This window comes from Microcebus murinus, chromosome 15 (assembly GCF_040939455.1).
Source record: "Microcebus murinus isolate Inina chromosome 15, M.murinus_Inina_mat1.0, whole genome shotgun sequence".
Taxonomy (NCBI): Eukaryota; Metazoa; Chordata; class Mammalia; order Primates; family Cheirogaleidae; genus Microcebus; species Microcebus murinus.
The window spans coordinates 36,208,032-36,231,710 of record NC_134118.1 but is presented as its reverse complement, the minus strand read 5'-3'; the positions used below and the strand labels follow the sequence as shown (position 1 = coordinate 36,231,710).

Sequence of the window (23,679 nt, the reverse complement as noted above, 5' to 3'; positions counted from 1 at the left end):
TCAGCACACATGGAACCACCTCAAAGGAGCCTGCCCCCACCCCTTCCCCCTCCCCACCCCTCCCTTTTCCTGCCACATTAGAGGCTTGTCCCCTGCACCACCACCCCCCCTACCTCACCCAGCCAGGAGTGAAAGTTACATTAGGTCACCTGCAGGTACGGCCTTTTCTGCACCAGGATCTCTTTTCTGAGTTCATTGCACTCCAGGAGGGCTCTGGACGAGGAGGGCTGGGGACACTTCCCAATTACCCATTCCTGGAATGGTCCTGCCAATCTCAGTCTCAGAATGTCCAAACAGGGTATTTAATTGACCTGTTAAATTTCAGGTCTGCTTTCCACAGCTGCTGCCTGCTTAAGAGGCGTCTTGCAAAGGAAACGATACAAGTATTCACAGGAGAAGTCACCTTCGAGAATCCATGGACCCTCCACAGTGTTCCCCAGCTTGCTCCTGGATGCCAGCCTTAGTCTGCACCCTCGCCACCCCTCCCCTGTGCCTCCTCCCCCAACAAGCCTACACCTGCCACCCACACACACTCAGAGCTCACCCAACACATGCAAACTCCCAGGTAAGACCCAGCAAAATTGACAGCAGGGTTGTGGGAACGAAGTGGGAATAGAGAATGTGGTTAACATGGTGGGTTCAAAGGCTTGGGCTTCCTCATTACCACCGTCCAATAGCAGCGCACGAGATCAACCTGCCCTGAACTTGAAGGCAGGCATGGCTGGAGGAGGACCCAAGCTTGTAAGGAAAGAGAGGTGCTCTTTAACCCATTCACCGAGTTGTCTTTAAATGTGTTTCAATACACATTGTATTGTATTCTATTGTATTCTAGCAATACACTATTTTAAACAGTGCTTCAGAACCAGGCAGCAATTGTCACCCTATCACTGGGCGTGGCTGTAGCAGAAAGTGGTGCATTTGCAATGCGGTGATGTGTGATGTGTTGCACAGAAACAGAGCCTCGGTCCACCAACTTTGTAGGTTCTGAGTGGGCCAGATGTTCCGTTTGTTTTTATAGGTGCAGAGGCCAGAAAGTCAGAGGGTGTTCGGTTAGAAGGGATTCCGGAGTGTTTCCAGCTGAAATTCTGATCACACAGAGCCATGGGGGTACCCACGCAAAGGCACGGGTGTGACTTTCTCAGGGCTCTGGTAACAACATGCCACAAACTGGGTGGCTTAAACAACAGAAAGGTATTGCCTCCCAGTTCTGGAAGCTACAAGTCCAAATTCAAGGTGGCAGGGCTGCTTCCTTCTGAGGGCCATGTGGGAAGGATCTGTTCCAGGCCTGTCTCCGTGGCTTGCAGATGAACATCTTCCTATCCACATGGCGTTCTCTCTGTCCAAGTTTCCCCTTTTTACAAGGACATCAGTCATATCTTAACGACTCATCTCAACTTGTTACCTCTGTAAAAACTCCGTGTCCAAATAAAGTCACATTCTGAGGTACTGAGGTACCAGGAAGCCAATATGTATTTTTGGTGGGACTCCATTCAACCCCTAACACTCTGGTTCTTCTTACCTTACGTCCAGTTGTGTTTCTGCTTTCAAGGTGGTGCCTTGATAATAACACCTTGGAAGTTTTCTGTCAAATATTTTCAGTGGCTGAGTAAGTCTGACAAACTTTCACAACCATGGCTTAGGGGGAGCTCTTGACATTTGAGATTAGAGACCCAGGCTCTCTATCCCCAAAGATCTCAGGTGGGAAGGAGTCTCACCCTGCTGCAAGGTAGTGGGGGACTCCAGGCCATGGGGTCTTTCTCTCCTGGTTCCCCTGGGCCCAACTCAGAGTCCCCAGCGGCCTCAGTATTCCAGGAGGGGGCTACAGAACAGCAGGTGGCCAGGAGGATGGCTCTATGGGTGCTCAGGGGTTATTCCAGTTAAAAAGAGCAAAATAGAATTGTGGAACCCTGTGTGGTGCTCTCCCTCTCCCCCCCCCCAATTAGCTGGAGTCCAGGTGCAATCCGCATCCTGAAACAGTAAACTGACAGGTTGTCCCAGCCTTTGGCCTTGCAAACGAGGATTCCTTGGGGACCCCTGGAACTTTAAGTATAGTGTCCAGGCAAGTGAGCCATAAGGAGTTGCCCTCCTTTCTCCCTTTTCTAGTCCCAAACAAGGAAAAACAAACCAATTTGTGCTGGGAACACTTTTACCTGCTCAGTTGCACCCCTCCCTTCCTCCACACCCTGGTCTCCTGCCCCTCCCCAGCCTGCTGCTCCTCATCTGTGAGGGGAACGGCTCCTTCTGAGCTAAGTTCCTGTTTCATCTCCTTCCTGTTAATTAACATGAAGTACCCGTTTCTGAGAAGTGCCCAGCTATTTACTTCAGAGCAAGCAAGTCTAAACACAACTCTGCCAGCCACAGCAGGAGAGAGACGTGGTGAAGGCACTTGCTCACATGACAAGAGCCACGGGCCCTGTGCTCCAGCATGGTAGGACAAAGCACAGGGTCTTCGAGCTTCTCTCAGCAGGGCCGACCTCACCACACTCAAAGCACTGGCTCCCTACAGGTGAGGGGGCTTCCAGCAGGGTCTATTGCCCAGAACTACTTGTCATGACTTGTCACCCCCTCCCCAACTGGCACTAATGGAAGTTCTGTCCTTTGGTTCATGCAGGTTCTACAGGGCCCCTAGTAACATGAAAATACTCCCAGACAGTATTTTATCGTAACAAGCAAGATTTTTCAGAATTGGGATACACACCTCAGTCAGGATGGGCCATTGCGGAGCTATGAAGTGGGCAGAGGGGACAAATTCTGCAGGCTAGGTTGGGGGGGTCCAGGGACACCAGGGAAGAACTTCATGCACTTGGGAATTTTGCTCGTGGGACAGCCTTGCTCTGAGGCTGCTGATTAAACGATGTCAAGTTGGGGTCATTTAGTCACTGCCATCTGCCAAAGAGGACAAAAGCCAGTTTGTGGTCAGGGAGCCCAAGGCTAGTCTTGTAAAAATGGTCTTTATCAGGGAAGCAAGTTTTACATGAGAAGGGGAACCTGAAAGACAGGCTCTTTATATTTTTCCATTTTACTGCAGAATATTCATGGAGAAAAAAAAAAATCAGAGTTTCTTGGGCATTTTTTTTCCTTTCAAGAACTCTCACAACCAGAGAGTAAAATGTTACAGCCTGAATGCCTCTTCTCATGCTGTGAGAGACCTCAGAGGGGCGCTCCCTCCTCTCTGGGCTTTCTGGCTAGTGTGTCATAAAACTTGGGGCTGAGAACTTTAAATTGCAACAAGAATGAACAAGAGGCCTGCCATGCTGTGGAAGCCTGGGTATTCTCAGGCCTTCCCAGGTCATAAGAAGGGTTCCTACAAATCAAAAGGCCGGGCTCCTTTGTGTGGGGAATTTGCATGGGAGGCGAAGATTTATAGTAAACGGCCACCAGATGGTGTCTTAGTCCTCCTTAAGCCAATATTCCGCCTTGCTTTGTTCTCCTTGCTGATTGGAGTTGACATTTCATGTGAAGAACAGTCAATCCCAGGCAAGATGGTGGGACCAAAGGAGCCACGAGTATTATTTTATTTGTTCAGCCTGACAAGTCTCCAAGCTCATAAACGTGGGAGAGCCACAGCCGTTGACCTAGAGCTAATATAAGTGCTTATTTCTTCACACAGTGGGCTGCAACGATTAAAGTCGTATCAGCTCCCAACATGTACGCGGACCTGACTCAGTGCTAATTGCTCCCACCGAGCGTGTTGATGCTGGATTCATAGCTGCTGTCTAGCTCTCGGAGGCTTTGTGCGACCTCGCTGTAGGGGGAGATAAACTCTTCACTCTTGTGGAACCATCTTTGCAAACCACGGTAGTTTTCTAAATAAATCACTTTAGCTTAGTTTTAAAAAAAAATTATCTTTCAGAGACCAATATTTTTCTCTTTCACTATGAAAATAGGAATTTAAGCTGGAAAACTCAGTTGTAAATGAGCATGCTGACCTTCCCAACTGTTTTCTCTGTAGCAAACATTTCTACTGCTCCCAAAGACTGCCGTTAGCCAGGATTGCAGATCTAACTTCTCATGGGGGTTTAATGAAGTGATTGAGTGACTAGATGTCCCCACAGACGTTTCTGGAATCTGGAGAGTGGGTGTGAGATTACAGTGCAGTGGGGTGGAATTTGGGATCCTTGTACACTGGTGGAGTAGTCCTGTTCACCTCCTCACACTGCACTTTCTCTCCTTGGAAATGTTTGGTGTCTGGCTGTCATTGCCACTTTCATTATTTAGTGTGGGCATGCACACACACTCCCCCTTGAGCAGAACATTAACATGGCAGAATATTTGTCTCCCTCTCTCCGTTTCACATTCCAAGTCCCCAGACATCACTGCCCCATTTCCACTCCTGGAGCATGGGGACAAGGCAGGCCCTGGGTGGGATGGTTGGCACATCCCTGACTGTACCGGCAGGGAAGGTCAGCACACTGAGGACAGTCCCTGCACCTTCTTACCCCCTGAGGTTGTCAGGGCATGCATATGGTCAGACCATCCCTGCTGCCATGACCTATTCTCCCTGAAGATGCTACCTGTGGTCTCAAAAGCTGTATCCATGGGAAGCCAGCCCCTGGCTGTGCTCCTATCACAACCTGTGTCTTCATCTCTGCATGCTAAGTTCATTCAGTGCATTTTTATTTTCACACGCACGCACATCAGGGGCTGCCTGTCAGAGGTCTCAGGGGTTTCAGAGCAGATTTGGGTGTTCTATTGGCAGCAGTTCTTTTCTCCACTAAGAACACCCACCTGGGGGTGACATGCATATTAATTCTTTAGCTTATTTATCTGCAATATTGGTTCTGACACACCATGTGCAGGAAAAGAACAGGAAATGGTGCTGTGAGACCCCCAAGGTCTCCCGTCCAACCTGTCAGCTAAGTGGAGCCGCGGTGGCTGATGGAAACACGTGCCCACAGGAGTCAGCTCAGCTGGTTAAACTCTTGGCTCTGCCCCGTGGAAGCTATGTGACTCTGCACCAATTACTACTGGGAACACGGTTCCCCTCCATTCCCACGCCACAGTTAGCGGGCTGGGAGGGCGGGGGACAGGGGTCTGCGCGCCACCTGGCGGTAGGCGGAGGTCCAGCAGCCTCCTGGGGAGAACTGTGTAGGTTTAGGGTGAACGGGACTTTCGAATGATTTAATCTTGCCCCTTCATTTTCAGTGGAGGAAATTCAGGCTTAGAGAGGATGGCAGGCTTGTCTGAGTTCTCACAGTGACGGAGTCTGGTGGTTAAGCGCAAGCGTCCTGGCGTCTTTGTGTCTGAATCCTGCCTTGGCAGTCGGGAGCTAGTGTAACCTTGGGCAAATTTCGACACTTCGCAGTAATCAGTTTTCTTACCTACAAAATGAGGGAAATAATGCTCACTACCTCAAGGGGTTTTAAGAAGATTAAATTAGGTGAAGCATGTGGAAGTGCTTAGCACCGCGTCTGACCCCAGCGAGAGGTTCATCTCCAGAGCAGAGCACTCTTTCTTTATCCTGTATCTGCATTTGCAATGTTCCCTGTGATGGATAACGTTCTTCACACTGCTCGTTTAGATCTGGAAGCAGGAGAATGAGAAGTTCCAAAGACCTGAAGAGAGCAGCAATGGATATTTGGCTTTTGGATAGAACGTTTGACTTTGGTTATTGAGCGAAAGAAGAGTGGAAATGACCTTTTGGTGCCAGCGTGGCTCAGATTCGCTGTCACAGATTCAATGCCTTGGGTACTCTATAAATATTGGTTAGATGAAGGACGAGAAAGAGGCCTGAGCACAGGGCTTGTGGCCCCATCTCAGGAGAGAGGGGCTGGAAGGGGAACTCCAGAAAAGTCTCATTCCGCACTGTCCACTTGTGGTACAAACGACCAGCCCAGGACCACTGCACTTCCTGTTTCTGTAACAGTGACATTTAGAAAGAGCACTTACTTAATTCTATAGATGCCATATTCTTTTTTTTTTTTTTTGAGCTGGGTCTCACTCGGTCTCCCAGGCTGGAATGCCGTGGCATGATCATAGCTCACTACAGCCTTGAATTTCTGGGTATGACCTTCCTGCCTCGTTCTCCCAAAGGGCTGGGATTACAGGTGTGAGCCATGGAGACCGGCCAATACCATATTCTTTAAGTAAGTGTGGTTACCAACATGTTTGAGTCTAGTCTGGCAGTCCTGTTGAAAATAGGGCAGGTGAACCTTGCCAGGAGCCACGAGAACAAGGAGGGAGAAAAAGAAACAAATACCTCAACTTTCTTCTCTTTCTCTCTCATCGACTCTTGGTGCTCCTGTGGTCCTGACCCAAGTTAGAGCTGGGGGCCCAGGAGCCCGAGGGGCCCAGCCCGCAGGTGTCTTCCTCCCAGGGCACAGAACACGGCAGAGAATGGATCTGAGGGAGAAAGTCAAGAGAAATACTCACAGCCTACAGCTTATGTGTATGTAGAGGAAGTTAAAAAATATTTGGATTATTTTAATTTAACTGCACTTCTATCAATTTGAAAAGGTTCTTTATAATCTCATTTGTGATACTGTATTTCCACTGGTACTATAAAAAAAAGTGTGTTTTCCTCTCCTTTCCCACCGCCCTTCTCTGCTCTTCTTCCATCCTTGTAGTGGTCGGTTCTCACCCATATCCGATACGATGGGGGTTATTAGAGATGTAAACGGAAATGGCTAGGGAAACATACAAAAGCACCTTTCTAGAACAATCCCTCCTCCCCTCCCCACTCCACTCCCCAGCCTCGGTATGTTCTCAGGGGCCTGCCAGAGATGCTAGAGGAGGAAACGCTGGGTAAGTGGGAGACTCACAGAGAGGGACAGAAGACGACTTGATGGTGTCTGGACCTGCAGGGGGCATCATAAGTGTGACTGCTTCTCTCCAATTCTGCCTGGCCATGGATCCACTCATCCGATCAATTATGTTTATTGAACACATAATTTGTGCCCAGCACCGTGCCAAGTGCTAGTGAATAATGCACGGCCCTCCCTGCAGGGACCCGCAGTCTGTATCATACTGGTGCCCACAGTGACCATGCCGTGGGGTCAGCTCATGACAGAGGCACGCCTGAGCACAGAGAGCCCAGAAGAGGGTCCCGCAAAGTTAGGAAAGGCTTCCTGGGTCACTGAATCTCCCGAATAGAGTTAGAGACCAAGAAGTTAACAGATGAAGGGAGGGGGAGGGGAGGGCACACTTGGCAAAGGCTAATTCCGAATGACCCGTGCAAAGAGTGTCGAGGAAGCCCCTTAGAGGAGCTCAGAGAAGTGGGCAAGTCCCAGAGCTGGGAAGACGTGAGGGCCAAGGGAAGGCCTTCAAGTTTATTCTGAAGACAGTGGGAAGGTATCAAAGAGTCTCCAGGAGGGAGTGACCTGGCAGACACCATTTGTGGAGCAGCCGAAGCCACAGCAGTGGAGGCCGACAGGGCTGAGAAATGGGAGGAGGCTGTCACAGCACACTGAGCACTCCACGACCGAAACCCGGCCTTGGCAGGAAGAGCCAAGGAAGAAAGGGATGTCGTAATCTGCAAAGAGAGGCGAAGGGGAGACGGTGTCTGGAAACATCAGCTTCAGTTTCTGCATCCAGTAATTTGCTGTTATGCCTGCAAAAACAGAAAATTCACTAGTCTGTGAATTTTGCTACCTGTTTCAGATTAATTCAACATGGAGAGGGAGAGACCTCTTTCTAGATGAGTATCTGTTCTCTTCAGAACACAGAGCCTCGATTGCCTGCTTCGTACACACATTTCCACTTGGAATCAGGGAGCTATGACGACAGCCTTTGAGGGCGATGCCAGGTCCCACGGACGCTCGCTGGAACGAAAGGTAGAAGCAGCACTGAGAAGGGCGGGTGCTCCGCAGTCTCAGGTCTGGGGCAGCACAAGTGCCCTGCAGATGGCTGCACAAGCCCTGCGCATGGCCCACCTGTGCCCAGAAGCTTTTTAATGTGGGTGCCTGACTGGGCGTGGTGGCTCATGCCTGTAATCCTAGCTCTCTGGAAGGCCAAGGTGGGCGGATTGCTCAAGGTCAGGAGTTCGAAAGCAGCCTGAGCAAGAGCGAGACCCCATCTCTACTATAAATAGAAAGAAATTAACTGGCCAACTAATATATATAGAAAATATATATATAGAAAAAATTAGCCGGGCATGGTGGCCCATGCCTGTAGTCCCAGCTACTCGGGAGGCTGAGGCAGAAGGATTGCTTGAGCCCAGGAGTTTGAGGTTGCTGTGAGCTAGGCTGACGCCACGGCACTCACTGGGCAACAAAGTGAGACTCTGTCTCAAAAACAAAACAAAAAAAATAATAATGTGGGCGCCAAGGCAGAGCATTGTGTTAAGTGAGGCAGCCCTGGCTCCGTTTTGTTTTTACTGCCTCCCACCTTTAAGTGGAAGACTCTTCTTTTTAGTTCTTGCTGTGATGTGGAACAGCTAAAATTAAAACATGTTCCACAAACTGACCCAACAAGCTCACCTGGTTTATTATTGCCTGGCTGTGTGTCAAACTCCTGCGCTTGTACCCCAGAGATTGGATGCGGCCTCTATTTATAGAAAAGAACCATTTGGGGATGAGAGAGCTTCTTCCCGAATATCGTGAGGTGTCTCAGGGAGACGGTTTTGGAGCTACCTACAGCCTGTGTTCAGGAGGGCTTCCTACACCTGTTACTTGTGAAACCAAGTTAAGGCTGGCTGATCTTTGAAACTGAAAAGTTTGTTTTGGAAGTACTGACTTCATTTCTGTTCCAGTTATAAATGGTAAGATTAGGCCGGGCAGGGTGGCTCAGGCCTGTAATCCTAGCACTCTTGGGAGGCCGAGGCAGGAGGATCATTTGAGCTCAGAAGTTCAAGACCAGCCTGAGCAAGAGAGAGACCCTGTCTCTACAAAAAAAAAAAAAAAATAGAAAGAAATTAGCTGGACAACTAAAAGTGTGTGTATATATATATATATATATATATATATATATATATATATATATATATATAAATTGGCCGGGCATAGTGGTGCATGCCTGTGGCCCCAGCAACTCAGGAGGCTGAGGCAAGAGGATGGCTTGAGCCCAGGAGTTTGAGGTTGCTGTGAGCTAGGCTGACACCATGACACTCTAGCCTGGGCAACAGAGCGAAATTGTGTCTCAAAAAAATAAAAATAAAAACAATAAATGGTAAGATTAAAGCACATAGCTGAGGATTCTGACAGTGCATGTTTTTAAAAACCTAACTGACAATGAAATAGCTTAATGCAACAGTAAATTTCTCTGTAGGAAGTATAAAACATGTAAAATCGTTGAAGAAAAATTATCAGATAGTATATAAATCCGGTATGCATTTGTTAGAGTGTGTTTAACTATGATAGTAGATTGTTATTTTAAAGCAATTGCAATGACAATTGTGTAGTATAATCATAATAAAAGCAATTACAATACTGGTGCTTTTGAAATGAGAATTTTTGTGCCTTTAAAGAATGCAGTTGTTTCTGAATGAGTCTATGTAGAGAAAGGCAATGGAACATAGTAACCTATGCTAAGAGCAGTGAGCTGCTGAGTTAGAATTTGCAAGTCAAAACCTAATTGCATGTAATTCTCAGAACAGAAATAAAAAAGCCATGAAATATTACTTTAAAGAGAAATTTTAAAGATTACTAGAAATTTCTTTAAGCTAACCAGAAGGAAAAAAAGCAGGGAAATGAAATGAGACTTGAAATTTTGTCTACCGTGTATAAAGGTGCAGATGGTTGAAGTATCTAAAGCAATTCTGGAAAAGGTTCCAGTAAGCGCGTTTATAACAGGTAGCCCGTGTACCCAGCGCAGTGCAGGATGCAAAACAAAGTAGACCTGGACCCTGGCTTCAGGCTAATGCACCGGGCAGTTGGGAATGTGAGATGCTGCGACACAAGTGTGCACACAAGTGCAGACAAACAGTTAATGCCATAGAGCAGCCATTGCATGTGATCTGAATACACCCCTTTCCTCTTTTGGAACTGGAAGCACCTAATGAGGCATTTCAGGCAACACAATAAAAGGGCAACAGAGGCATAACAGGTGTGGCTTTAAAGATACTTTAAAACAACTTCTGTATTTCTGCTTCATTTTCATTTAAGGCAGAACCAAAACATTTCTCTCGACATATATCTTCTATTTGCTTTCTCTAACTGGGGGCAATGAGGCTAGTTGAATGTATGTGGGTTTGGAAGCAAAGAATCTCTGGTCAAGCAAGGTCACTGATGACTCAGCTACAAATAAGAGTGATTACAATTGAGGAAAGAAGGGTGTATCCATTCAGGCTAAAACCCAAAATAGCAGTGGTCGCATGTAAAAGAAGACCAAAGGCAGGCAGTCTATGCCTGGTGGGCTGCTGTTTCCACCTCATTGCTTCAGGATGGCTGCATGGGCTCCAGCCATTATGTCTGGATTTCAGGCAGCAGGAAAGATGGCTGGGAGAAGAAAGGCATGCCCCATCCTATAAGGTTGCTTCTTAAAAGTCTCACGCAGCTTTTCCACCTGCATCCCTTCAACCAGAACTTAATTGCATGGCCCCACCTAGTTTCAAGGAAGGCTAGAGAATGCTGTCTCTATTCTGGGCACTCACATGCCCACCTACACACCAGTGGCTCTATTGTAAAGCAACAAGGGGAGAACAGACATTGGGGGTCTCTGCCATAAGAAGTTAGCCACAGGTACAAACGCATGAAGGAGCCTGGCTTAGTTCTTCTTTAAGTGGCACGATTTCCCCTACTTGTCTAGAAAAGGAAGTTGAGCCCTTGTCATCGGGTCTAGGTGAAATGACTTACCCACCCAAGGTCATACAGTTTCAAATTGACCCCCAAATTTCAATGGTTTATTACAACAATTTTTTTTCTCATTCAGGTCACTCCCAACATGGGTCACGTGTATGGTAGCCTCTGCTCCGTGTGGTCACTCAGGAGTCCAGGCTGAGGAAGCATCGCTGGTCCCTACGGCAGAGCAACGATGTACTTTGCTCGGAAGTCACACATGGCGCTGTGCTCATCGTCCACGCCTGACTGTAAGGAAATGGGGGCGAGAACATGGCCATTCCATGAGCAATAAATGTCTCTCTGGCAGTTGCGCAGAGAACTGAAATGTGCTCCCTTTCTGTTCTAGAACCGCTTCTCTGGGTTCCCTGGGCCACAGGAATTCAGAACTGTAGAAACACAACTGATCCACTCGCATTCATATTTGACTAAGTATAGTGGATATTATCAGACTTGCACTGCCTTTTACATTTCTACCTTAAGTACTTCCTTCTATATCCTGACAGATTTTTTTAAAAATCAAGAAAACACGGTTTTTTCCTTAACTTTTCCTAAAACAGCAGGCAGTGTGACCTGTGCTATAGACTTCATCCTGATCAGGGCAAGCAACACACGACAGTTAAAAAGTGTCCCCTCTCTGCCACTCTGGGCGCGTCTGCCCCCACCCCGCCCTGCTCCCGCCAGCCCGCCCTCCCTCCCCTGGGAGCCCTTAGCGTGTATCCAGTCCCGGCAGCAATCTGATAAGTGGGCTTGCAGTTCTTTCTTTGAAAGGAAAGGTACAAAAAGCACTAAACCTGAAACTCAGAAGTGAAAGACTTAAGACCTCAAACCACTTGAAACCACGTCCCCAGATCCTCCTTTGCCATCGATCTACAAAGCCCCAGTTAAAGCAGCGCTCATCTGAGCACGGAGGGCTCGGTAAGGTGATCTCCGGGCAGTGGAGAGAGGGCTGCTCTGCACCTAATTTGGGCCAAAGGGGAAACGTGTTGGTGACCCTGCCCGGGTGGGGGCGGGGCGTGGAGCTGCCTCCCAGGGGGCCTGCTTCCACCCGAACCCCAGACACAGCCTTAAACTGAACGAAGAATAGCGCAACCCTCACGTAGGGGCTCTGCATGATCGTTTGGTTTTTGTTTTGTTTTTTTTTTTTGAGACGTACTCTCACTGTGTTGCCAGGCTAGAGTGAGTGCCGTGGCGTCAGCCTAGCTCACAGCAACCTCAAACTCCTGGGCTCAAGTGATCTTCCTGCCTCAGCCTCTGGAGTAGCTGGGACCACAGACACGTGCCACCATGCCTGGCTAGTTTTTTTTCTATTTTTAGTTGTTTGGCTAATTTCTTTCTATTCATAGTAGAGACGGGGTCTCACTCTTTCTCGGGCTGGTCTTGAATCCCTGAGCTCATGTGATCCTCCCGCCTCGGCCTCCCAGAGTGCTGGGATTACAGGCGTGAGCCACTGCGCCAGGCTGGCACGATGTTTTGACATTTGGGCTAATTTCGGGCTTTGGAATGGCAGGTTTCAAGATCTGCTATTCTAAAAAGGAAAACTGCCATGGAAAAAGGGAGATTCTCAGAAATAAAATCCCAAGCAGAGGGATATACATTGGCCTGTTGTTGGAGAAAAAGATGGCACTTCCAGCAGCCTGTGTGTGCATCCTGCTGGTCTGCCCGGCGGCCCCTCGGACCCTTCTCGGACCAGGCCTGCTTCCTCCTGGTGGGTGGGAGGCCTGGATTAGGCAATCTTCCCTTCCTCGTCAGCCCCACACCCGCCGTCCTTCAGTTTTCTCTCTCCTCCAAATCACTGGCTGACTTAGACAGTCCAGAACTTTAATTTTTTTTTTCTTGCCACTCCCACAAATCTGCATTTAACCCCTTCGGATTAAGGCTTTATATTGGCAATTCACTGAGAAAAACAGGATCAGACACATGCAATAATGGAGAAATCCTGGAGGCTCCAAACATCCCAGGGGCCTTAGAGCAGCCGTCCTGTCCAGGGGCATTGAGGTCGGCTGCCCCCACCCCCACCCCTCGGCCCCACCACAGCCTCACCCTGCGCCTGGCACCTGCTTGGGAGTGGCCGTCCAGGTGCGGAAGCAGGAATGCCAGCCTGCCCTCGTCACAGGCGAAGGTGCCATCCCAGGGAATTCAGGTAAGGGATTTAACTTCAGTGAGATACTTGCTTTGCAAAGGAAAGTCACCTTCAGGGGCTTCCTCACAGGACCTTCAAGTGTAGATGCACTTCACAAGGGGCTCAAACTTTAAAGATAGGAGGAGGGACACAGCAGAATAGGACATGGGATGGCTTCCCAGTCTAACTGGCCCCTTGCTAACTCAGATGCCCAGAGCAGGCCAGGTGCCAGAACGAGGCTGCCTCGAGTCCATATGGCATCTATGGGTCACTGAGGCAATGGGACCCCTCTGGGAGACGCACCCCCACGTCAGGGCCACTGCTCGAGAAGCAAAGCCTGGGCTCGCTGCAGAGCCCCTCGTGCACATGGCAGGCCGCTCTCTGTGCGCGGTGACCGGGACAGCAGCAGGAAGGGCTGCGGGGCTCACTTTCCCTGGGGCTGTCACTCAGCCACATGGCGATATGGACCCGACGCTGCCAGATCTTTCCATTTTTCAAGAGACACTAAGAGTCTAGACTATAATGTAAACTCTCCTGATTTATAATCGTAGGTCACTGTTTCAAATATTTAAAATGCTGTGTGGACCCAACAAAAAATGACTAATGGGCTCTGAAGCAGAAGGGAGGGAAGCCAGGCCCAGCCTGTGCTGGGGCTTGAGAAAAGCGCGGATGGCGACAACAGTGGGGTTTGAGCATATCCGGCAGATAAACAAGAGAAGGAGGAGTGGGCCTTCCACTGGGGAGGGACCATGAAAAAAAAGGTCAGAATGTGGGAAAGCTCTGCTTTGATCTTGTTTCTGTGCCTCCTGTGAAGAAGGCTGGAGAGGGTGGACAGGCTAAGAGAGAAAGGAAGGGTAATGTAGAAAAATATTTAGCTTCTTCAATAGTCCAGACTTCTGGCCTAGCAAGTTCATCATGAGAGCTAACTCCTGTGGTGTATGCAATAAGCCAGGCACTGTTCTTGGCATTTGAACTCATTTGATCCTATCAACAACCCTATTTGGGCCAGGCGCATGGCTCACGCCTGTAATCCTAGCTCGTTGGGAGGCCAAGGCAGGAGGATCCTTTGAACTCAGGAGTTCGAGAACAGCCTGAGCAAGAGGGAGACCCCCATCTCTACTAAAAACAGAAAGAAATTAGCTGGACAACTAAAAATGTATACCAAACATTAGCCGGCCATGGTGGCACATGCCTGTAGTCCCAGCTACTTGGGAGGCTGAGGCAGGAGGATCACTCAAGCCCAGGAGTTTGAGGTTGCTGTGAGCTAGGATGACGCCACGGCACTCTAGCTCGGGCAACAGAGTGAGACTCCGTCTCAAAAACAAAACACCCGGTATCGGCGGCGGTGTCGGTAGCGGCTGCAGCGAAGAGAATTTGGCGCTGTGTCTCACACCATTTTGCTGGTACAGCCTACCAAGAGGCCAGAAGGCAGAACTTATGCCTACTACGAATCTGTGAATGAGTGCATGGAAGGTGTTTGTAAAGTGTATGAAGAACATCTGAAGAGAATGAATCCCAACAGTCCCTCCATCACATACGATATCGGTCAGTTGTTTGAGTTTATCGATGATCTGGCAGATCTCAGCTGCCTGGTTTACAGAGCTGATACCCAGACATACCAGCCTTATAACAAAGACTGGATTAAAGAGAAGATCTACGTGCTCCTCTGCCGGCAGGCCCAATAGGCCAGGAAATAATTGAGTTGGAAGTACCAGGGGGGTGGGGGTGGGCTTGGAACACAGGTGTGTACAGCGTGCTGTAGTGAAAGTTTTGTATTATAGTAATCCTGTTTCCATTTTGTTACACTGTAGCCAAGATTGAATATATTCGATAAAATGTGAGGATCTTGTTCAATCTGAAACCCCCATTGCCCCCCACCTTTTTCCTTTATTCCTTTTTTTTTAACTTAAACATTTTTATGATGGTTTAGATGGAAGTTGTTCTTTGTCAGTTCATGTTGGTTCCAATCTTTCAAACTGTTGATATCTGCTTTATAACATTCACTATACTAACCCTTCTTCAGGATGGGGTGGGGGGTGGTAACACAGTTTGGTTATGGCCTCAAGATAAAGTCTTAGTGAAAAATAAATAAATGTTCTTTAGTTAAAAAAAAACAAAACAGGGGCCGGGCGCGGTGGCTCACGCCTGTAATCCTAGCTCTCTGGGAGGCCGAGGCGGGCGGATTGCTCGAGGTCAGGAGTTCGAAACCAGCCTGAGCAAGAGCGAGACCCCGTCTCTACTATAAATAGAAAGAAACTAATTGGCCAACTAATATATATATAGAAAAAATTAGCCGGGCATGGTGGTGCATGCCTGTAGTCCCAGCTACTTGGGAGGCTGAGACAGAAGGATCGCTTGAGCCCAGGAGTTTGAGGTTGCTGTGAGCTAGGCTGACGCCACGGCACTCACTCTAGCCTGGGCAACAAAGTGAGACTCTGTCTCAAAAAAAAAAAAAAACAAAAAAAAAAAAAACACCCTATTTGATGGGTCTTGCTATAATCCTCATGTTAAGGATGAGTAAATTGAGGCACAGAGTAGTTAAATCACTTCCTCAAGGTCACATAGCTAGCAAGTGGCAGAGCTGGGATTTGAACCCAGGCAGTCTGGCTCCAAACCATGTGTTCCTAACCACTACGTCCTAGACAGGACTCCCAGCTTCGAGGCCATCTGTGACAATCCTGGGAGAAGGGAAGGAGGGAAACAGAAGACTGAAGAGACACATAATGTGCCCTAATTTCTTTATAAAAATTTTAAATAAAATATATTCACACCAAAACTATAGACATGATACAATGATATCCCTGCATACCCACCACCTAGTTTAAGAAGTAAAAGTTTCAGGTGCTTATTGTCTGTGGCCCTTCTAAACCCATTCCCTTTGCTCCCTTCTCACCCCTGCGCCTGTCTGTCTGTATTTGCCACATCTGTGTGTGCTCATAAACAACGGAGCAAAGAGTTGGGTGAGTTTTTAAACTTTATGTAACTGGTATGTTGGCCAGGCAAGGTGGCTCACACCTATAATCCTAACACTATGGGAGGCCAAAGCAGGAGGATCACTTGAGGCCAGGAGTTTGAGATCAGCCCAAGCAAGAGCGAGACCCCATCTCTATAAAATAGAAAAAATTAGCCAGACGTGATGGCACACACCTGTAGTCCCAGCTACTGGGACTGGGGAGGTTGAGGCAGGAGGATGGCTTGGGCCCAGGAGCCGGAGGTTACAGTGAGCTACGATAACACCACACTGCACTCTAACCCAGGCAACAGTACAAAGACCCTGTCTCAGAAAAAAGAAAAAAAAATGGTACTGTTTTTTATGTAGCTTTCAGCAACTTCTATTTTTTCAACCCTGGTTTTTGAGATTTAGCTATGCTGATACACGGAGTTCACATCCATTCACTTTTTTGTACACTTTTTTATTGGAGCATAATTTCCATTAATGAAATTCACAAATCTTCTAGGTATAGCTCAAGGAAATTTTCACAAGGTGGTTACATCTGTAGAACCATCATTTGGCTTAAAAAAATATGCACCATATTACCAGGACTTCCTCATACCCCTTCTCGTGTTCATTCATTTTAATTGCTAAGTAGTGTCCCGTTGTAGAAATGTATTATGATTTTTTAATCCATTTTCTTGTTGATGAACATGTAAGTTGTTTGTACCTTCTCTCTTAATAACCAAGACTGATGAGAACATCTGGGCTTATCTCAGGCATATTCCTGGGCGCTGTCTCGCTGAGGGGTGGGGTCCACACGTCGTCTCCAGCTTAACTCCGTGTCACCCAGGGCGTCCCAGTTCTGCTCCACAGCAGAGTGCAAGGGTTCCCTTCCTCCACATCCTCACAGCACTTGGGACTGTCAGACGTTTATAGCTCCTAACCTGAAGGGGGCGAAATGGTTTCTCAGCACGATCTTAATTTTCGTTTCCCTGATTGCAAATGAAGTCAAGTATCTTTTCCTATTTATATGGGCTATTTAGGTTTCCTCTTCTGTGAATCGCTTATTCATGTCCTTTGCCAGTTTTCCTATTGGGTTGTTTATCTTTTTCTTACTGATTTATGGGAGTTCTATATATAATCTGAATGCTGTTCTCATGTCAGTGATATATTTATATATATCTGATATATTTATATATATAAATATATTACTGATATATTTATATATATAGTGCTGTTCTCATGTCAGTGATATATTTATATCACTGACATGAGAAGGTATGATGCTTTCCTTCAATTTTCAAAAGAGGAGAGAGGATTAGTTTTATGAATGATAAGCCATTGAGTTGGTTATAAATTTCCAGCAGGATTCTAGAACACATTATTAAGTGGATGATTTGTGAGCATTGAGGACAGAAAGTCGTGATCACTGGGCGGGACGCAGATTACAAAGAAACAAGTCATGCCAGACTCTCAGCTTTGTCACGGTAGGGTTTCAACTGCCACCCATTACCGTTTGGGCGACACTCTTAAATTATGAGCCACAAAGTGCTCTACAGACGTTATCTCACAGCAGCCGGCGAGATTTATATCGTTTTTATCCCTGTCGTACAGACAAGAAGAGCGGGGCTCTAAGTCGCTCAGCAGCTCAGAGATTGGGGAAGAGCCCTGGCCTGGCAGACCAGGGCAGCACTGAGGTACTTGTGCTGGCATTTCGGCAAGGCCTTTGACCTTGGCCTTGTAAACATGCGGAGAAATGTGGGCTGAATCGTAGGCACTAGATGGGTACAGTTACGGTGTCCTGTGAGTTTCAACCACAGGAATTTTCTGGAGACCTGCACCTGGACTCTATCTTGGCCCATTCAATAAGCTCAACAGTGTCTTTTTTAAAAGCAGAGACAATATGCAAATCCTAATTGTAAATCGCTTGAAACTAAATTAAGATATTTTTAAAAATTTAAAGTTTGAATTAATGCAAATTCCTGGAGATGCATGAAAAGAGGTTTGTCCAAACCTCCTTCCCTCCTCCTGTCCCCAATTCCAAAGACCCAAGCACAGAGGAAGCCAGAGGGACATTTCCAAGGGGCTCAAGGGAGGCTGGGGCATCCCGTCAGGGTAGGACGGAGCAGAAGGAGCCAGAGGCTGCGTCTGAACCCAAGGGAGCAAGGAGAGTCAACGCAGGCTGAGTCCCAAGGGCAGGGCAGTGCCAGAAAGGGCACCTGGGCCAAGGGCCAGGAGACAAGGGGGTGCAGGAGAGCAGTGGGGCCAGCTGGGAGGTGGGGAGGGCACGTGGATCCTGAGAAGGAGACAGAGGAGTGGTGACTGAGTGCCCCAGACCCCCTTAAAGGTATAAGGGGAGAGCTGGCAGGTCTTAGAAGAAAGAAAAAGCTGCATGCATGGTGGGTGTCACACCCAGACAGGAACAAGCCTTGTCCAGGAGGCCACCCATCCAGGACGTCGTAGGGAGGTCCACAGACCCGGGTTAGGCCAGACGATCACCCTGGTTATTCCAACCCCAGATTCTTCAACTCAGTGTGAGAGGGACAAGTGAAGACCACGTTCAACAAGCACCTTCCTTGGGTAGGGGTGGAGTGTAGCTGTAGGAAGGGGACATAGTCTCCCACTTCCTGTGAGCCCCAGGGGACCCTGGACACCTCCTTAAATACCCCTATCAGAGAGAGGGGGAAAGTATTTGAGCAGTGTGTCAGGACTAATTTCCTTTCTTTTTTTCCTTCAGATCATAAAAGTGATAGACATTCATCATCACTTTGGGGACAAGACAGTAAAGTAGGAAGAAAATAAAAATTTCCCATCCTCTTATCTATAGAGGACTGATACTGTTTTAGCACATGGTCTATTTCCAGGCCTAAGTATACCTGGAGATAAACTTGCGTTTGTTTGTTTTTCCAGAGTGGGATCATTTTGTATGTTTTTTGCACTTAACTCTCTGCTATAGTCCGAATGTTTGTGTCCTCCCCAAATTCATACATTAAATCCTAATCCCAAAGGTGGTGGTGTTAGAAGGGGCAGGTGATTAGGTCTCGAGGGCTCTGCTCTCATGAGTGGAATTAGTGCCCTTAGAGAAGAGATCTGGAGTGTTTCCTGGCCCATTCCGTCACGCTTGGACACAGCCAGAAGGCGCCATCTATGGACCAGGAAGCCGGCCTTCTGCAGACACGGAATCCGCCGGCACCTTGATCTTGGACTTCCCAGCCTCCAAAACTGCGAGAAATAAATTTCTGTTGCTCATAAGCTTCCCAGTTTATGGGGCGTTGTCATAGCAGCCTGAATGGACTAAGACACTACTTGTTGCGTCATATGAGCATTTTCCCATATTTTCCAACCACATAATTTGTAATGGTCCCATAACGTTCCATCATACGAATGTATCATAATTTATTTAGCATATTGCTTATTGTTAGGCAAACATTAATACAAATCTTGAGATATAATCTGGGTATTAATCCAGACAAACAAGCTCAAATGCTTTAGCACTGCCCTTAGGAAACTGCCAGAAGTCGTAAAAGCAGCTGCATGCTGGGGCAGTCCTGGAGGCCACGGCATGCAGGTGTGCTGAGAGACAGCGCCCCCCCCCCCACAGCATCCTCAGCTGTCAGAGGGAGGGTACCCTAAGGCCCACAGACAGTCCAGCTGTGTGTGGAGAAGCATAGCCCCTGAGCCCAGCCCACCACCCTCCCAAGCAGGCCTCACAGGGCTATGGCCTGGATCCTCCCAGAGCTCCCAGCCTCCGGCAGCCATCCCCACACCCTCACCCCGTCCTGCTCTCTCCCTCCCCTCACAGAGGTTACCCCTTCTCACCACACCCAGCTCTGCTGTGGTCGGCAGACTCCCCTGTCTTCAGCCCTTCGCTGCACGTCCCTCATGTCTGTGGGCTGAACCCAGGCACTGCGTTCCTTGAGCCTCCCCACCGCCAGCTCCAAGTTACGTCTCTCTTTTCTCTTTAAAACCCACTGCTTACTTGAAGCTGTGCCATCCAGCTCCATCACATCCTACCTTTCCTCCTCACTGTCTGCTCCAACCCCTGGCCATTTCCCCTTTCATTAAAAACCCTGGTGCCGGCTCACTGGTTTCCTCTCAACATTTCCAGTGATATTTAGCATCAGAGCTTCTAAGTTCCTATATTGGTTTCCTAGGGCTGCCAATAACAAATTACTTCTAGCTGGGTGAAGTATATTCTCTCACAGTTCTAGAGGCTACAAATCCAAACTCAAGGCATGGCCAGGGCCACGGTACCTCTGGGGGCTCCAGGGGAGAACCCTCTTTTGCCTCTTCCAGCTCCAGGTGGCTCCAGGTATTCCTTGACTTGTGGCTATGTGACACCAATCTCTTCACATGGCCTTCTCTTATGTGTCTGTGTCTTCTCTTCTTTTTATTATAAGGAAATTTATTGGATTTAGGACGCCCCCTGCATAATCCAGGATGATCTCATCTCTGGATCTTTATAACTTAATTATTATATCTGCAAAAACTCTTTTTCCAAATAAGGTCATAGTCCCAGGGTCACAGTTTCCAGGGCATAGACTATCTTTTTAGAGGCCCCCACTCAACCCACTTCAGGGCCTTATCCTGTTTCCCACCCCAGCCACTCCAGTCCATGGCCACACCATAGACTCTGTCAATTCTTCACAGAAATAGAAAGAATAGCCCTAACATGTATATGGAACCACAGAAGACCCAGAATAGCCAAAGCCATCCTGAACAAAAAGAGCCAAACCATATTACCTGACCTCAAATTATACCAGAGCTGTAGTAACCCAAATGGCATGGTACTGGCATAAAAACAGACACACAGGCCAATGGAACAGAAAAGAGAACCCAGAAATGAATCCACACATCTATAGTGAACTCATCTTCCACAAAGGTGCCAAGAACATACAGTGGGGAAAGGGCGGTCTCTTCAATAAATGGTTCTGGGAAAACTGGATATCTATATGCAGAAGAATGAAACTAGACCCTTACCTATTGCCATATACAAAAATCAAATTAAAATAGATTAAAGACTTAAATCTAAGGCCTGAAACTATGAAACTACTAAAAGAAAACACTGGGGAAATGCTTTAGGATATTGGTCTGGCAAAGATTTCTTAAGTAATACCCCCAAAGCACAGGCAACCAAAGCAAAATTGGACAAATGGGACCACATCAAGGTAAAAAAAGCTTCTGCACAGCAAAGGAAACAGTCAACAAAGTGAAGAGACAACCCACAGAATGGGAGAAAATATTTGCAAATGACTTGTCTGACAAGGGATTAATGACTAGCATAAATAAGGAGCTCCAACAACTCGATAGGAAAAAATCAAATAATCCAATTAAAAATGGGCAAAGGAACTGAATAGACATTTCTCAAAAGAAGACATACAAGTGGCCAACAAGTATATGAAAAAATGCTCAACATCATTGTCATCAGAGAAATGCAAATCAAAAGTACAATAAGATATCATCTCACTCCACTTAAAATGCCTTTTATCAAAATGACAGGCAATAACAAATGCTGGCGAGTATGTGGAGGAAGGAAAACCCTCATACACTGTTGGTAGGTATGTAAATTAGTGCAACCACTATGGAAAACAGTATGGAAGTTCCTCAAAAAACTGAAAATAGAACTACCATATGACCCAGCAATCCCACTGCTGGGTATGTATCCAAAGAAGAATTCATTATATTGAAAAGATATCTGCACTCTCATGTTTATTGCAGCACTAGTCACAATAGCCAAGATATGAAATTAACCTAAGTGTCCATCAATGGATGAATGGATAAAGAAATTGTGGTACATATGCGTGATGGAATATTATATAGCCACAAAAAAGAATGAAATCCTGCCATTTGCAACAACATGGATGGAACTGGAGAACATTGTGTTAAGCGAAATAAGCCAAGCACAGAAAGATAAATCTCACATGTTCTCACTCATCTATAGTAGCTAAATATTTAAAACAATTGATCACATGGAGACAGAGAGTAGAATGATGGTTACCAGAGTATGGGAAGGCTATCAGGGAGGGATAAAGTGGGGATGGTTAATGGGTACAAAAATACAGTTAGATAGATAGAATGAACAATATTTGATAGCACAATAAAGTGACTATTATCAACAATAAGGTAGGGCACATTTTAAATAACTAAAACAGTGGAATTAGAATGTTCCTAACACAAAGAAGTGTTAAATGCCTGAGGTAATGGATACCCCAATTACCCTGATTTGATTAATTCACATCCTATGCCTGTACATGTACCCTATTAAGATATACAACAATTATGTAGCCATAACAATTAAAAATTAAAAAAAATTTTTTTTAAAAGCATCTCCATCACCTCTAAAATGTTGATCTTGGCCAGGCACAGTGGCTCATGCCTGTAATCCCAGCACTTTGGGAGGCTGAGGCAGAAGAATTGCTCGAGGCCAAGAGTTCAAGACCAGCCTGAGGAACATAATAAGATCCCATCTCTACAAAAAGTACAAAAATTATCTGGGCATGGTGGTACACACCTGTAGTCCTTGCTACTGGGGAGACTGAGGCAGGAGGGTGGCTTGAGCCCAGGAGTTCAAGGGTACAGTGAGCTATAATTGTGCCACTGCACTCTAGCCCAGGTGACAGAGCAAGACCCTGTCTCTCAAAAATAAAATAAAACACAGCAAAATAAAATAGTAAGATAAAATGTCCATCTCAAACATCCTCCCAGCTCTCCTGTGCCCCATGACTCCATTCCAAGAGCTATCCTCCATTGATGCCCCTTCCGGTGCCTTCCCCACCATCCCTCCCTCATCACTGCCCCTCTCAACCAGCCTGGATCGTAGGATCCATTCCCGTATCCTCTCCCTGGAAGACTTCCTCAACTCCCTTGCTCCTCTCCTATCTAAGTCATTCTCATCTAGCAAACCCCCAACCTTTACTGATTCAAATATTGACCTGGCTTCCCTTGAGTCACTGTCCATGACAGGAAAAAAAAAGTCACACAATCGGCCAGGCGCAGTGGCTCACACCTGTAATCCTAGCACTCTGGGAGGCCAAGGCGGGAGGATCGCTTGAGCTCAGGAGTCCAAGACCAGCCTGAGCAAGAGTGAAGCCCCATCTCTACAAAAAATAGAAAAATTATCCTTGCATGATGGCGCGTGCCTGTAGTCCCAGCTACTTGGGGGGCTGAGGCAGGAGGATTTCTTGAGCCAGGAGTCTGAGGTTGCTGTGAGCTACAATGACACCACTGCACTCCACTTGGGGAGACAGGGTGAGACTCTGTCTCAAAAAATAAAAAAAGAAGCACACAATCAGGCTGACTGGTTTCGCTTTAAATGTATGACCACAAACCTCCAACAGGCATTCCTTGCCTCCCCTGTCCGTTTCCATTTCGAGTTTACTTTCCTCCCCAGCAGCGATTTCGTACTTTTTCTCTTCACCTGTCCCATAGTTAGCTGACGACCTTCCTCACTGAGTGAATAGACCTCCTCAGAGGGGATCGCCATTCTCTTCCCATCTCCAAACCTACAAACGGCCACAGCTCCGCCTGTCTTGTCGCACTACCAGCACCCTGCTCCTACCAAAAGCCGCCCTTCACAGGAGCTCGCTCCAGAACGGGCTCATGAGAGCGGGCAGCCCCGTTCGGGCTACTCAGTGATGTCCTGCGACTCACACGCCCAGCAATGCCTGACACACGGGAAATTCTAACTGTTGGCTGAAGGAAGGACTCCCTCCCTCCACGTATCTCTCTCTCCTGCACTCTCTATCTCCTCTCCACGGGCCACTCCCGCTGGCATGCAAACATGTGCTGGAATCTCCCGTCAGTAAATCAGAATTCTCCCTGGGACTCCACAGGCCCTCAGCTTCTCCCTTTCTCCTGTCTGCTTCACAGCAAAACCTCTCCAACCAGTGGTCTGCACCACATTTATATCT

At 47.4% G+C, this 23,679-nt stretch overlaps 1 long non-coding RNA gene and 1 pseudogene across 1 annotated transcript in view; both read left to right on the top strand.

The window, feature by feature from the left end:
• The window catches only part of LOC142876406 (uncharacterized), a 38,499-nt gene extending 27,423 nt beyond the window's left edge, over nt 1-11,076 (top strand). The window contains exon 3 of the long non-coding RNA XR_012923304.1: nt 10,807-11,076. This is a non-coding gene — a long non-coding RNA (uncharacterized LOC142876406). The remainder of the gene's footprint in view (nt 1-10,806) is intronic.
• Nucleotides 11,077-13,503: 2,427 nt separating this feature from the next.
• LOC105881732 (enhancer of rudimentary homolog pseudogene) lies at nt 13,504-14,953 on the top strand (annotated as a pseudogene).
• Nucleotides 14,954-23,679: the final 8,726 nt, after the last annotated feature.